General features: G+C 47.1%; 1 protein-coding gene and 1 long non-coding RNA gene across 8 annotated transcripts in view; one reads left to right on the plus strand and one right to left on the minus strand.

Moving 5' to 3' along the window:
- The window catches only part of LEF1 (lymphoid enhancer binding factor 1), a 69,596-nt gene that overhangs the window by 40,695 nt on the left and 14,159 nt on the right, over window positions 1-14,742 (minus strand). The gene's annotated exons all lie outside the window — the stretch shown is intronic.
- Window positions 7,433-11,277, plus strand: LOC146438081 (uncharacterized). The gene is made up of 2 exons (XR_014851660.1): window positions 7,433-9,950; window positions 10,964-11,277. It is a non-coding gene; the product is annotated as an uncharacterized LOC146438081 (long non-coding RNA).

Raw genomic sequence — 14,742 nt, forward strand, 5'->3', positions numbered from 1 at the left:
GTAGTAATGGGTCACCCTGCAATTATATTTCAATCCTACTAAACTCACACAACATTATATGAGAGTTATGCTCGACTGCATTAAAGAGGCACTTCCAAAGTTTACCATCACCCTGTCATTACCAACAGTTCGATTTTTCATTCAATTAGTATTCCCCTGTGCAATTAACTCCCCTCTCAAAGTGTGGCAGAGGCCAGGATGGGCAATTTCTTATCATAACTACATCCCTCCGCAGTACTTTTCATTGCAATAAAGGCCGTGCTTGGGGGAAACACAGTGCGTTAGACTCCGCAAAACACCACTAAACAATTTATCAGGCAAGAAAATAGCTCATGCCAGGAGAGCTTGGGGAAGCACCCAGCCCCTCACCCCCCTCCAATGCTGAGAGAGCAGATGGTCAAGAGTGCCAGAGATGCCCCAATGCAACACTAATCCTTTTTTTTTTGGTGTGGACACTCAAGGGATCTACATGAGACCTGCCTGTCCCACACCCGCTGCTGCAGGGCAGCGAAGCCTGGCACTGCTGCAGCGTCCTGCCTGAGCTGCCACTGGGGCTGGGCAAACTGTGCCGGTGAAACTCCCACCCAGCAGCCACTCCAGCTGCCACCCGCAGCCGGCGACGTGGGCAAGGTTGGCCACCACACACTGGAGACAATTTTTTATTTGCTTTTTTTCCCCTGCTCCTACCAGAGCTGGCAGACTCCTTCCTTTCAGAGACAAGGACCAGACTCTTCCCCTCTCCTCTGGGGAGGGAGCAAGCTTTTTAGCTGGATGATCTGGGGATCATCTGGCAGTGGGGCAGGAGACACAGCACACCTGCTGCAGGCCCGGTGGATGCTGCACACAGACATTTTGAGTCTGCTCAAGAGACCACATTTCCACAGCCAGACACACAGTTTACCATGTTTATTTGCAGATGAGGCAAATTTTCACTGCCCCATTTTTCAAGAAACAGACTGGGGGACAGATAAAGGGACATTCATTTCAGCCTTTTAATCAAGGAATGCTCTGTTCTAACAAAAATACTTAATTTTCCACTTTATGGCAGAAAGTACTCTTTCTGATGGACAGAAAACATGGTCCCTCTAACTTTTATCCTATACCTAGGATAAGGACATCTTAACCTCATTTAAAACTGAAATTACTCCAAATTTCAGGCAGTTAACATAATTCCACCATCTCACAGCCAAGACACTATTCACACCATGAAACAGGCAGAATTCCCCTTGCATTTCAGGGACTTTCAGCACCCGTGCCTGAAGACAAGGATGGCAAATACTCTGTGCCAACCAGCCAGGCTAAGGACAGTCAGTCTCCACACGCAGCCAGAGATGGGACCAGGAACCATGGGGTGAATCCTTGTCACTCCTCCTCAAGGAACGCACTCCCCCATGCTGCTGAACTAGCACAGATGCAAAAATATGGCACCTCATGTGCAGAAGCAGAGACAGACAGGATTTGCTCATCTCAAACACCTCTTCCTTCCGCTTGCCCTCCCCAAACCTCCCTTTCCACACACAAGCTGCTTGTGGGGGACAAGCAGCTCAAAATGAGTAATTGAATGCCACTCTATCAAAACATTGAGAAAACAATATCCTCTCACTGGAAGATACTGCAGGTGATTTCTCATATGCCCAGGATTTTGGCACTCACCATTTTTATCAACTGCACAGAGCTAGGAGCTGAGAACATGAGGAAAGCAGCCCCTCGGTGTAGCACAGACACAGAGCACAGCCTGTACCAGCGTCGAGCTCTCCCGCGCTAAGTCAGAGGAAGGAAATGCTGCCTCCCCCACATTATTTTTTTAAAAAACAACCACCTTTCCTCTTCAGAAAGCCCAAGCCAGGTGTTACATGCTCTCGACATCAAGCTAAGGCCAGGCTGGCTAATCTGTAGGTTCACTCGTTAACGAGATAAAGGATTTCAGTGCAGTGCTGCAGCCGGGCTGTGGGAGCTGTGGGCTGGAGGAGCACTGCCGGCAGCTGAGTGTCACTCCTGGAGGAATGCCTGACCTTTCCCGGGGCTTTGATCATGCTGGCTCGCAGCGTGAGATAACCAGCCCTTTGCAGAATCCGGAGGTAATAAAAAAAGCAGCTTTGAGGCCTCGTGTTTTTGCAGGGAAATACTTACCTGTGTTCCCAGCATGCTGCCCAGTCCCCACCACCATCCTCCCCAGATTTCAGCCACTTACAGCCAAAACCATTGCTGTCAACTAAGAGAATCACATAAAGCCTTCAAATGAGTGATTTTAGCTCTTGTTTAATTTCTCATAATTGAAGAGGGTACTTGTGCACTGTTCTTAGGGAGGATACAGAGACTCAAAAAAGAGCAGAGCAATAGAAGTAAGGTCCCCAATTAGTATGTGATTAAGCTGTAAGTAGGATAATAAGAGGAGAAATTTTGTATCTTATACAAACAAGATAGCAAAAGAGATAGATAAAAGCACAGAAGGGGAATAAAGCTTTATCTCCAGTTCCCCTCTGAACACTGAACCCATACAGAAAGAAGTGGATTTGCTGAGGGTTTTTTGTTTGTTTGTGATTCTTTTAAAGGTGGGTGTCTTTCTCAAAATAGTTCATGATGGGCAAATTACTACACCAGCCAGTGCAGTGCCAGGTTAGAAAAGCATGAAACACCTGGAACCCTGGGCTGACTGTGCTGAATCTGTAAGTGATAATTAGATCAGTCTTGAAGACATTCTGTAATGAGTCTATGCAAGCACCTCATCCACCCAGCTTGCTGTTGGTTACCAACCTAGAGAAGTTTGCATGATCTTCAGGCTGCGGTTGTGTTTCGTTTTGTTCTGTTTGGGACACTGCAGCACCGTCTCTAAAGTTGGAGCTACAATTCCTTGATGTTCTCTGCAGGCTGTACATGAGGCACAGGGCTTGCTCTGCAGCACTCCTGAGCTGCAAGCAGGCTGATGCCAAACTGAGCAGACCTGGATAAGTTACCCCTCTGGGGGGAAAGAAAGTTGTACTCAGCTACACTGTCTTCCTCACGGGGTTAACTATGTAGATTTCAGATGCAAATTTTACTTTAGGGCAGGCTTTATGGTATTAAGAGTCTCTTTTTCAGCCTTCTGAAATTTCATATGTATACATGCTAGAGCTCTCTCATCTCTCTTAATTGGGTTTTGTGGAATTTCAAGGCCCGGGGGCCAAGAGGGGAGGGCTGCTGATTAAAGCACGCCATGCAGAAGTGGATGCAGAAGTGTTGCACAGTAACAGGAAGGAAACAACTCCTCTGAGCTACCTGCCTCCACGTGCAAACCCCATCTACCACTTGGGAGGAACCCCATCTTTTGCCCTGGCCTTCCTGAGGGTGTGAGGATGGCTCCTGCCCTCTGCAATGGGCATTGTGGTGAGGATGCTCAGCCCTGCTTCTTCGGATGTGCAAATCGATTTCAGAGGCTTAGATGCAGCTACATTTGTTTATTTCACTGGAAATAAACCTGTGTGCCTGTGTCCTCACTGGAGACCCAAATGGGCCATCTTCCTACAGTCCTAACCATGACTTAAACACTTTGGGACCATTAAGGAGGAATTAAAGGATGTTTAATCTCCCTTGATCCTTTTTCATAACCCAGCATATACATGTACGTCAGAATTTGTTAGGCTGTGATGTCTGAACTGATGAGATGACATGTGTCTATGTGTCCCCACAATGGGAGCACAGAAAATACCCATTCCTGCATTTAGCCAAACTGTATCTCTCCACACACAGGGATTCAGTCCAGAAGCCTGCTTGCAGCAGCTAAATACAGATATTCACACACCCATTATAAATGCAGTCTAGTTTCATTTTTAACCCACAGGAGGGTGTGGAGGGAGAAGACATCAAAGCATGGACACAGGCTACCCTGGCATTCTGGGCGTGCAATTTTATCTTCCCCTCATTTCCCTCCTCTCCAAACCAGCTGCTACAACTATCATGATGCTTGCCCTCCGGCCAGTAGGCTGGAAAACTGGCTTCCAAGGCAGTCATTAATCTCTCCCCATTACCCAGCTGGCACAGGATTTTGCTTAGATCAGAGAAGAGTCAGCTCCGTGCCCTCTGAAATAGCAGTGGCAGCTCCCGCAGCCCTGCATGCCAGGCACCCACTGGCCCTGCTGCCTACACCGGCACAGCCTGGCACTGCTCACCCTGCTGCAGCAGAAGGGTCACCACACACGGAATGAGAAGGGTAGAACTCACACACAGGCACTGCAGAGCACTGAAAGAGGACCTTTGAATTATATAACCCCCTCCTGTCAGCAGTGACGGTGAAAAGAAGCGCTGTGCATCTTCGGGGGAAGATGTCTTGGCTCAGAGCTAAGTTTAGAGGCTGACCTCTTGCATAGCAATAGCAGCAGAGAGTAGCCCCTACATATGCAAGTTATGCAAGTGAAATGAAGATGCACATAAACCTTTAGCAAGAGAGCACAGCTCAGCAACGTTGCACTTTTCATTCAGCCATCGGGGTTCAACCAGTCTGAGGTAACAGGGCTGGAAATACCCAGAGGTGCACAGTATGCCGAGCACCAGCAAGGGCTGCTCCAGCACAGCCAAGCTGAAATGGGAATAAAACAGGCTCAGAAAGTACCATGTGCACCACTGCAAGTTTGCAAGGGTGATTAACAAGAAGTGTGTTTCACGTGATCACAGCCCGAAACACAGCCATTTTACTGTCCCCCACCACACACTGCACTGTCCCAGCAACATTGTGAGGTGATATTTGACCATCTACATTGGGTCAAAAAAAATCTTTTCGGAGAATACTTTTTTCCTGTGTTGATGGGGTGATTCATACCAAACTTGTCATATCCTCTCAGTAATACCACTCATTTGCTATTTTTAGAGGGGAACAGTGGAGCCCACCAAGACCCCATGAATATACACCTAAACCTGCATTTGATCTGTCAGTAGTACTGTAGGTTTTCCCAAGAAGAAGAAACACGCAGGCAAGTTTTTGATCTTCCTTAAAGTACCGCTTATCTCAGCTTTTGTTTGTTTTCTGTTTTTCAGGTGTGGGGTAGCGTCTGATGTGAATGCCACCCACTGTAAGCTATCTAGGCAACGAAACAACCATCATAAACCACCACTGGAACAAAAATAGCAGCACCTTTCTCTCCCCTGCCTCCCCCGGGCACGGGCCACATGCAGGACAGTGCCGACTGCATGTGCAGCTACAAGCACACACCGCAGATCACAAACTCAGAGGTGCTAAGCATGGGTCTCCCGTCACGTATCTTCCAGACACTTGTATGGGAACCACCAAGTCCTTCTGGATGGCTACCAGAAAAGGCAGCCTTTCCCAAATAGCTGTGGAGCCCAGAGGGGTAGTCCCTCAAGGCTGCTGGTGGGTTCAAACTCCTGCTTGACCCGAGGAAAGCTGCCACCGGCAGTAAAACCAGATGAGTGAGCACTTGCAGCAGCACAGTTCACAACAAGCCTAAACCGCAGAGAGCTGAGCCTTCTCCTGCTGCCCAGGTCTTCCTCTTCTCACCCCCTCCCCGCCATCTAGAGGGAGTGCCAGTCCACAGCCAGACACAGGATGGTACAACAGTAAAGGTACCAAATCCTAACTTGAATGGGGAGACTTATCTGAAAGGGATTTACGTGAGGGTGCAGGTTAAAATATTCATCCACACTTACAGCTTAGTCCCTCGTAACTCCAGAGCAGGCTGGCCAACCTCACCCACACCTGAGCTTGGAGGAGAGGCTTCCAAGTGGCTACTACACTCCTACCAGCTTTGGGAGGGAAGATAAACGACAAAACAACCAAGCAGCCAGGTAGAGGAAGGAGCTCTTAATAAGCAGGAGGCAGCAAGCAGCCGCTATACAGCCTGCTCTGCAGCAGTTGGCCGAGTGAGCATGTGGCACACAGGGCCACTGATGTGCACCACATGAGCTCTCCATCCCCAGAAGATCCTTCCTCACTGGGAAAGGACAGAAACCCCCCGGACACCCAGCTGTGGGGTCTGTTGCTGAAATCCTGCAGGGCTTCTGCTGAAAAGCACACTTAAAATACACACTAAAAATAGAGCCTGCACTGATGCTATATTTAGCAAGAGGGTGCACGCGTTCAAAAAAAGGCTGTTGCCCCCTCCAGCAGCAGAGGGAAGGCAGCCAGGCATGCCCCTGGGATAGTCCTGCATTCCAGCCCTGCTGCAGTGGCACGTGCTGGCACCCTAGCATCAGCGTGCCTCAGGAGAGCCGCCTTTTCACCACGGAAAGGTGAAGACAGGGTGCAGGAAACCATTTGCAAACTCACTGGGTAGAGGTCCCTGTTCCACAGTGGCCAAGTGGAAGGCAGGACCCTGGACCTCCCTGGGAGCTGTGCTGCTGGCCAGTCCCACAAATGGATGTTTCCTTCCCCATGCCCAGGTTTTTCTGCCTAAGTGCAATAACGAGCACCAGCTTTTTCATAAAGCACTTACAGATATGTTGCTTCATCCATGTGCCAGGAGAGCCAAGCATGGCCACTGAAAACTTGTCAGCTAGTGAAAACACAAAACTTCCCACTTTGCCTGTCGAGCCAAGTATGTGTCAAAACCCTTGACTAGCTGTCTCTCAAGTAAAGAGCAAAACACTCATTCCCTGGCTTGACTACTTAGGCTATGGGGTCAGATCCAGAGCTGACGCAACACGGGCACTGGAGTCTGCACTGGCAAGCCAAAGGGCAGGTTTGCACTTTCCACATTTCATGCTGGGTTTCCTCTACCTCAGAGCAAAGCCGAGGGGAGGATGCCGTGTGGTCCATGCTGATGGTGCATGGGAAAAAGTGGCACCTTCTCCCCTTGACTTGCTGAGCCCTGTGGGGTGGCAAGATATGGCAGGGGGTGTCCCACCTCCAGGGCCCGGGAGGAGCCATTGAAAGCCAAGCTTCTAATTAAGACCACAGCTTTGGTTAATTGAGTCCAATTCACCTGTGAAGTGATGAATCCCAATCCCATCAACAATAATGGAACTGCATCGGCTTACACCAGTAATGACTTCAAATCAGTGGCATAAAAAAGCTAATTCAATACTTTTCCAGGTCCAGCTGATGAGGCTGCCAAGGGAGAGCAGGACACAGCCTTCCTCCCTCCACACCAACATCTGCTCGAGGGCAATGAGTTGGAAGCCCTAGGGTTGGAAAGACAGGAAACATAAAAAATAAACTAAGTTTCCAGCAAGACTAAGGCTTAGTTTTAACATTGCATTACTCCTGCAGGTGACCCTGTGCAAGTGCTGACGACAAAGTGCTGCCCACCACTACTTCCAAAGATGAGGAACCCTGAAAGGCAGCCACACGTTTCCAACCTGCTGTGTGCTGCTGAGCCACCCCACCAAGCTGAACCCACCAACTGAGGGCACTGGAGGCAGGGCTCGTGTCACATGCTGGATAGCACCTGCCAGGGCGTGGGAAGGAGCTCATGAGAGACGGCCACGTGCTGGCAGCCCTGGGGAGGAATGTGGAGAAACATGGAAGTTGCCCCATGTAGGCAGACATGCAAATCAGCAGCTGCGGGGCCACACCGACAACCTCCTAATTGCTACGGCGCCCCCAGCTCTCTCGGGGTAGGGGCTGGGAATAGCCAGGAGGAGCTGGAAGGAGTGGAAGCCTCCCACTGGAGCAGGGGATGTGCTGCCAGGTCGGTGCCGCCCTGGGACAGCCCGAGTGCCCCGAGGGATGGGAATGGCCCAGCTTGGCCCCCAGCTGCCCCACACAGGCCACTGCCTTGCGCACACAAATTTGTCTCTGCCTCGAGCCAAAAAAAACTAAGCCGCCACTCTTTAGGAGAGACGTGCATTATTTTAGAGCAGTCAAGTTATGACTGGTCTGATTTCCATAATACACGCTCTGCAAACATCTGCCTGTTATTTAAGGCTCGGCTCCTCTGAGACAGAACTCAACAGGGCAGACCTTTGAGCCGCTGTCCGTGGAGGACTCCTTGCCTCCAGAGATATCCTGTGCTCAACAGGAGGTCAGGCTGGTCACTCCTCGCTCCCGCAGCCACAAACAACTTCCCGTTTCTGAAGGGCACCTAACAAATCGTCTGGCACCTTCAGGTTGTCGGCCATTTTTGCAGGCCGACTGTTGAAACCTGAATGTCCCAGTTAGATGAAGTTAAATGCTGCCCTGAACAACAAGCGTCTTGCTGGCAAGAAAGTTATCCCGGCGTTATTGGACTGCTCCCTCCCTACTAAGAGACCGCAAATTAGTGTTTACTTTAGAGGCCAAGTAGGCCAGCTCTGAGAAACTGTGCAGGCCCCGCCATCCCACAGGTTTCCCAGAGGCTCCCTGGAGGCTCCTCAGCACACACCTCCATGCCATGCCCTTGCTCTGCATTTAGCCCGGCCTCCATCCTAGCCCGACACAGCACTGAGCTACTGGTTTTATTCCCTGCACGCCGTACTGGGAGAGCTGAAACAACCGAGCGTCTGTACTGCAGTGAGTTGACACGGGCTAAGTCAATTAGCTGCTATTGCTGCGATGCTCAGCTAGGCCAGATCAAAAAAGACAAAGAAAGAAAAGCCTCACACTGAGAGTAACCAGGCCCAATCAACACATTTGTCTTCAATACTCGAATCAAAATATTTGAAATGGGAAAGGGAGATGGCTGATGCTTCCCAAAGCAACTCGGTATGAGCTTGTTTTCCTAAAGCAGGAGGGGCAGAGGGGCCAGCCAGGCAGAGCATTGCAGTTCCCATTCACCTCTGCTCCCACCTTTGTTTACATTCAACAAATGCTTCAAACAAACACACAAGGAAGCAAAAATATATTCCATAAGTTCAAGCTAAGGCACTTTGCATTTCAGAGTGGGCTGCTTAAGCCCTGTAAGTCTCCTAGTTCATCCTGACTCAAACCAACACCCTTTGCAGCTTGTGCATAGCATCCTTCAGGAAGGACACAAAAGATCACAATGCACCACAGGCCTCGCACATCCCCCTGCTCTGCGCCTGTTATTATTTTGCAGATCTCTGCTCTCTATCAGCCATCCCAAGGACTGCTGGTCTTCCCACTGGCTTTTGCAAAGTCACACCAGTCAGCAGGCATTATGTCCAATACCAAGCATTTTGAGTACCAAACCTGTTTTTGCTTCCAAAAAACATAAAATGTTTCTTTTGAGAGGCTGACAATTACTGATGACAAAGCTTCACCTACAGCTGGACTGAAGGAAACCAAAACTGGTAAAGGACAAAAGCAGGTCCGCAACACTGAGCTATAGCTGGGCAGCTTCCAGCTTCTGTTTGGCTCCTTGTGCAGCCACTGCTGCTGAGAGGTATCATGCTATGCTGCTCCTCACTTCAAAGAAGACAACCATAAGGAGAACTATTAAAGCAATTAAAAAAATATTATCTTTAGGATATAATCTACCTGGAGATGAATGGGAATAATTATCAAGGTGCAGATTTTTATGTGGTTTTTTTAAGGCAATAACTGGCTGAACATTTCTTCTGAGAAGTTACCTACAGTAACTTCCACCTTTTTGAAATGAGAGACTAGAGATACCATTTTTTTCACAGCATGGGCCATGTATTCCATACCATATTTCACAGTAACATCTATACTCACTAACCCTTTTCCCATTCAGTTCACAATCCCATAAACACCTCTGTAGCAGCTCATGCAACTGTTCACGTAGAAAAGCGTGCTTTCTGTTTTTCTCAAAGCAGCAAAGGCAGCAGTTCAACAGCCTGAAGTGAGAAGATCCAGCCCCAGGTTACCAAGCAGCTGTCTGAAATCGCCCCCTCAAATTCTCACTGAAGAGCAAGACCTAACACCAATACCCTTGCCTCAGCATACTTCAATCTGCATACCTCGAACCCTTTATTCTTCCTCTTCTGCTGTTGCCCCGCCTCTGAAATGGATATTATGCCACACTGTAGATGGGAAAACAGGCCTTGAGATACCAACTACTGAGCTGAAGTCATGCATCAACAAGACTTCCCCAAATCCTTTGAGTATCGGTTCGTTCCAGGTATTTTTGAATGCAATGTGCAATCCAGCTCTATTATTCACTTTTGGTTGGATAGAAGTTTTTTCTGCTGTTAGAGTAGCTATTACTTGAAGCATTACCATCTCCTGCCTGCTTCTTACGTGCCCATGGCCAGGTACCAGCACCAGCTGTCCTGAGCCAGAGATGCCAAGAGACACTTCGAGCTCCTCCCAACAGGACACAAACATGAGCTCATTCCAGTTACAAACACCTCAAAAGATACAGCAGAAACAGAAAAAGGTCAAAGCCAACAGACCCCTTTTAAAAAAAGGCCTTTTTTGGTTTGATTAGACCTCTGAGATGCCAGTCCTGAGGAGACACACAGAGGGGCTTAGGTCACATATCGCAACATTGGGGCATGATGCTTTTTTCTGCATAGGTTAAGGCTTAAGCCATGTACTTGATTCAAATAAGGCAGTTAATTGGCATTAAAATTTTCATTAATCAGCTATGACAAAGGGTTAAAGAACTCCAATAACTTTTAAAAAAAAATCTATTTTAAAAATTCCTTTGTATTTTAAATTTATTGGTAGGTGGGTGAGGGAAATATCCCCAGAAGAAAACAGTTTTACTTTTTTTGAGATTATGCATCTTTCACCAAATACTTAAAAAGAAATCTCAGTTCATATCTGTAATAACAAGGGATTATCAGAGTCCTTAATTTATTGTTGAAGTCTACAGAGAAGTTTCATACCTTGAGTGAGGTGCAGCCTAATCCCTGCATGTGATTACATTTAGGAGTGAGAGGAGGTATGCGGTGGGTAGGGAGAAGCAATTTTTATTGAAGACAACGCTTCAGGCAGCCCTGGAGCAGAGTGGATCCAGTTTGAAAAGAATTGGCAACCCTAAAACTTTTTGATAAGATAAAAATTCATTGATGTTGGCTCACACTAGGCCCACTTCAACTCTGCACTTGTCCTCTGTGTTTCTTTGGCATATCTGTTCCTTTCCTCTGTCTGCTTTAGCATAACTTTATTTTTCTCTTTTATCTTTAGCTAACTGCACCCAGGGACTGGAGGGATTGATTTTTTGTTTTGACTTATTGTTTGAAGATCTGTAACTCAAAGCAGCTTCTTGCGCCTCTGATGTCTAAGCCCGAGCAGTATAAAAGGTAAAGCTCATCCTGTGTACCAAACCGAGCAGGGATACCATTTTATAATCAGTCATCTGTGTTTTATTTTGCCTTTTGGGGAGGAAAACTATTTTGAGACTTTATAGGCAATAATACTTTAAATAAATATTCTCGTGGCAGATACTACACATGCCAGTTCTCTTTTTAAAGACAGACAGCTCTTGCTCACCACTCAGGGGAAGAAAAAAAAAGTTCCTAATTAAAGGAGGCCATTATACATCAGAAGATATTTTGAGCATCACGTCACGCTACCGACAGCCTATTGCAGCCAAAATGTTACCATGCAAATGTAAAAATGCTCTCGCGCAGAGATGCGCTGCCATGAGGCCAGCGAAAATCCCCGCTGGGAGGGGAAGGCAGGAGACGGAGATGCGCTCCTCGGCGCTGCTCATAAACAGCCATCGCTCATTGCCATGCTAATACCACCCTGTCCCGAGACATGGAGGGATGGAGGCGGATTTTTGCTTGCTTCCTCTGCCTTCTGAGGGCCAAACTCTGGAGATTTCTCCTTTTCCCAGGCAATTCTTCCCTCCCCCACCCCCAGACAAAAAAGCCTCTGGGTTGTTTTAAACAAGCAGCTCCTCAGGATGTGGCACCCAGTTTTCTCACTACAGACACACATTTGTGTGTCGTAGAAAGCCGATGGTCATGGCACACACTGACTTTGTTTACGATCGCCAGTCTCTGCCATTCCCTGAAGTTGCCCAGCTTGCTGAAATATGGTTACATATGCAAACATTATCTCCCAATTGTAACCTCATTTTCTGCTCTGCTGGACAGCGTGACCAGCATTTGTCATCTTGCCGCCCCCGCCCGCCACATCATTCATGTGTCTATAATTGTCATCAAGATGTGGCATGTCAGCAGGACTCCCGCGTCCGCTGCTCCCCATCTCCACGCAGTCACTCAGGTAACAAACCCATAATCTCACCCTGTTTTCATGATGGTTGAATTACACATAATTGTTTCTGCACAGTGATTGATTTCTGCCTGAATAGAGACCTCTGCCTTTTTTCAATGCGAGCGAGTGGCAGCCAAGTCTCTCCATCTAGGAGGAGGCAGCAGCCTTTGAAGAGATCAAAGCCAAGGCCGCGAGCAGTTGTGCGCCCTGGGAATATGGAAAGCCTTTATGCTCTCAACCCCATTTCCAACATCATGTTGGATTGCAGCTGCATTACATTCTGCCAGCATTCTTAATGCTTTTAGTATTGACTCTGACATCACCGATAGCTGTTTTAAAGTAACAAAAGCTGAAGGATGACTTATTTTCACAACTCCATAATTGGAACATGCAAAGTTAGGGGAAGGGAGCATTTGTTTTTAATCTGAGATACAAAAGAAAGCACAGAAAATTATATAAGTTCCTCAAAATTAAAAACATGTTTTTCATATGGAAAGAACAGAGGGGGCATTTTTATAGCCTAGACCACACAAAATGAACTGATTATGCACATGCTTTTTCAAGCCTAAAGGCTGAAGTAAAAATACGACTGGGCAAGCGAGTCAAATTGGGAAAAAATATTGTGACTCACAGTACATTTAGTGACTTTTAGCACCTGATGCAAGGCAAAATAATGCAGATGCCCTAGCTGTTGTCTCCCCTCTCCAGCTCCTTCTAGCAAACTGCCAGTAGTTCACTTACCTTAAACCAGACACACAGCACATGGAAGACAAACACTAAATCTCCATTAATTATCTAAAATGATAAATAATGACCTAGAAGTATAAAATACTGCAAAGTTTTATTTAAGACTCCCCCTCCTCCAGTCATACAGACAGTTCTTCAGCTGCCTTAAAACGACTCTTGCCACAATATTGTTTTCGGGGCATCAAATGCTCCCACGCTCCTCCTCTCTCCTCATCTGGCTTTGATAGTGAAAACAAAAGTAAATTTCTACCAAGAAAGACTGTCCTGAATTTTAATCAAACGTACAGCTACATTACCCTAAAACAATATTTCCAGGGAACTTTAAAAACCCATAAGCAAGAAGAAGGGAAGATAAGGAGCATGTAAAAAGCAAGATCCTAGGAGAGCAAAGCAGCTGAACTGCTCTGGGTGCGTGTGCTGCCCAGTCTGAGCACCAGGGCAACTCTGACAAATATTTTTATTCATGGTAAAAACACTGAATAGAAGCCTTTAAGAGCAGTAATTTTGAAATATGGTCCTGCCGCTACAGTGTGCAAAGTGGTGAGGAAGGAAAAATGTGCAAATAAAGCATAAGCTGTAAAGAATTAAACATTACGAGCACCCATGTATTAGCAATAAAAATAATTTCCTCTTAGCTGTATCGTTTTTGTTCTGCTGTACTAACACTTCTTTCCTCCCGGTAGTCATTAAAACCCCGACTCAAAGACAACAGCAAAGGGATCTGGCCTCCCTCCCTATGGACACAGAGCTTATGTCCCTGTCATTTCAAGGCTGGGAAACTGTCTTATTTTCACTTTGACTGTTCCTTAACACACTAACCACACCGAGGCTGAAATCAGAGTCAAACATAGAAAACTCATTACCAAGATGTAAAAGCTTACATTTTTTTTTTAGTACTAAGACAAAAACCTTTTCTGTGGTAATCCAAGGTTTTGGAGTTTTCTCCCCCTCTACTCTCCTGCCATCCCCAACAAATTTACGGCTTCCTCTGCACAGCCTGCTTTTTGAAATCAGGACTAATTCTTTGTGGCTCTGGTGTTCACTCTGATAAGTAGAGGGATGCTCGTAAAGCAACACAGAGGGAAGAGTGTCAAGATACAGAGAGCTGAAGCAGTCACTGTAAACAGAGGGGTCTGCTGCCATTATCTGCAGGACAGCTAATTCAACTTCTGCCTGTCCCACATGGAGTCTCAAGTATCTGGAAACTAATGCCAGCCTCCAGAAATTGAGCAAGTAACATGCATGTCTCCCAAACACTTGCTACTATGAAGACACAGCAGAAAAATAACTTCTACATGATGCTGCAACCCTACCTTTCAATGTCAAACAATTATTATGATGAAAAAGTATGTTTTACTGTAATCACTGCTAATTTGTCCCTTCCGGTGACTTTTGTGTTCATTTACAGAGGATTCACTTGATACTTTTTCTTGAAAGCTTGCTCCTTTTCTGCATCTATTCAGTGAAATTCAAGAGACACTATTTAGCCCAAAAGAGGCACCTGAAGGCTGTGTGCCAGGTTTTCACCCCATGCAGCCCACTCCATAACCTGCACAGGTGGCATTCTGTGCCCCAGCAGAGGCACAGCTTCTCCTCATGCAGGATTCTTTGGTCACCACATTAGGGAGAGACAGTGACCCTGACAACAAACCTCACCAGCTCCAGTGAAATCCCTTCAAGGTGAGTGCCTGCAGGACCACGACGAGCTGAGTTTTAAGTTTGGCTGTGGTGCTGGGGACCGTGCAGCCACCAGCTGTGGCCACAGTATATAGGCTGCAGCTACAAAGGTGTGAAGAAAAAAAAGAAGCTGTCACCAATGACCTAGGTAATGCTGGGAGGGCAATGGCACTGGGGCACACGGCTGAAGAAGCACAGAGAGGAAGCTGAGTGCTGTGCTCCAGTGAGCACAGCCTGGCTGCACTGCTTTGTATTAAAACAGAAAGTATTTCAGGATACCCAGGAAGAAGTTTAAAGCCTCCAGCTGCAAACCAGCC

The sequence above is a fragment of the Lichenostomus cassidix genome, chromosome 4 (assembly GCF_008360975.1).
Source record: "Lichenostomus cassidix isolate B80296 chromosome 4, HeHo_3.0, whole genome shotgun sequence".
Taxonomy (NCBI): Eukaryota; Metazoa; Chordata; class Aves; order Passeriformes; family Meliphagidae; genus Lichenostomus; species Lichenostomus cassidix.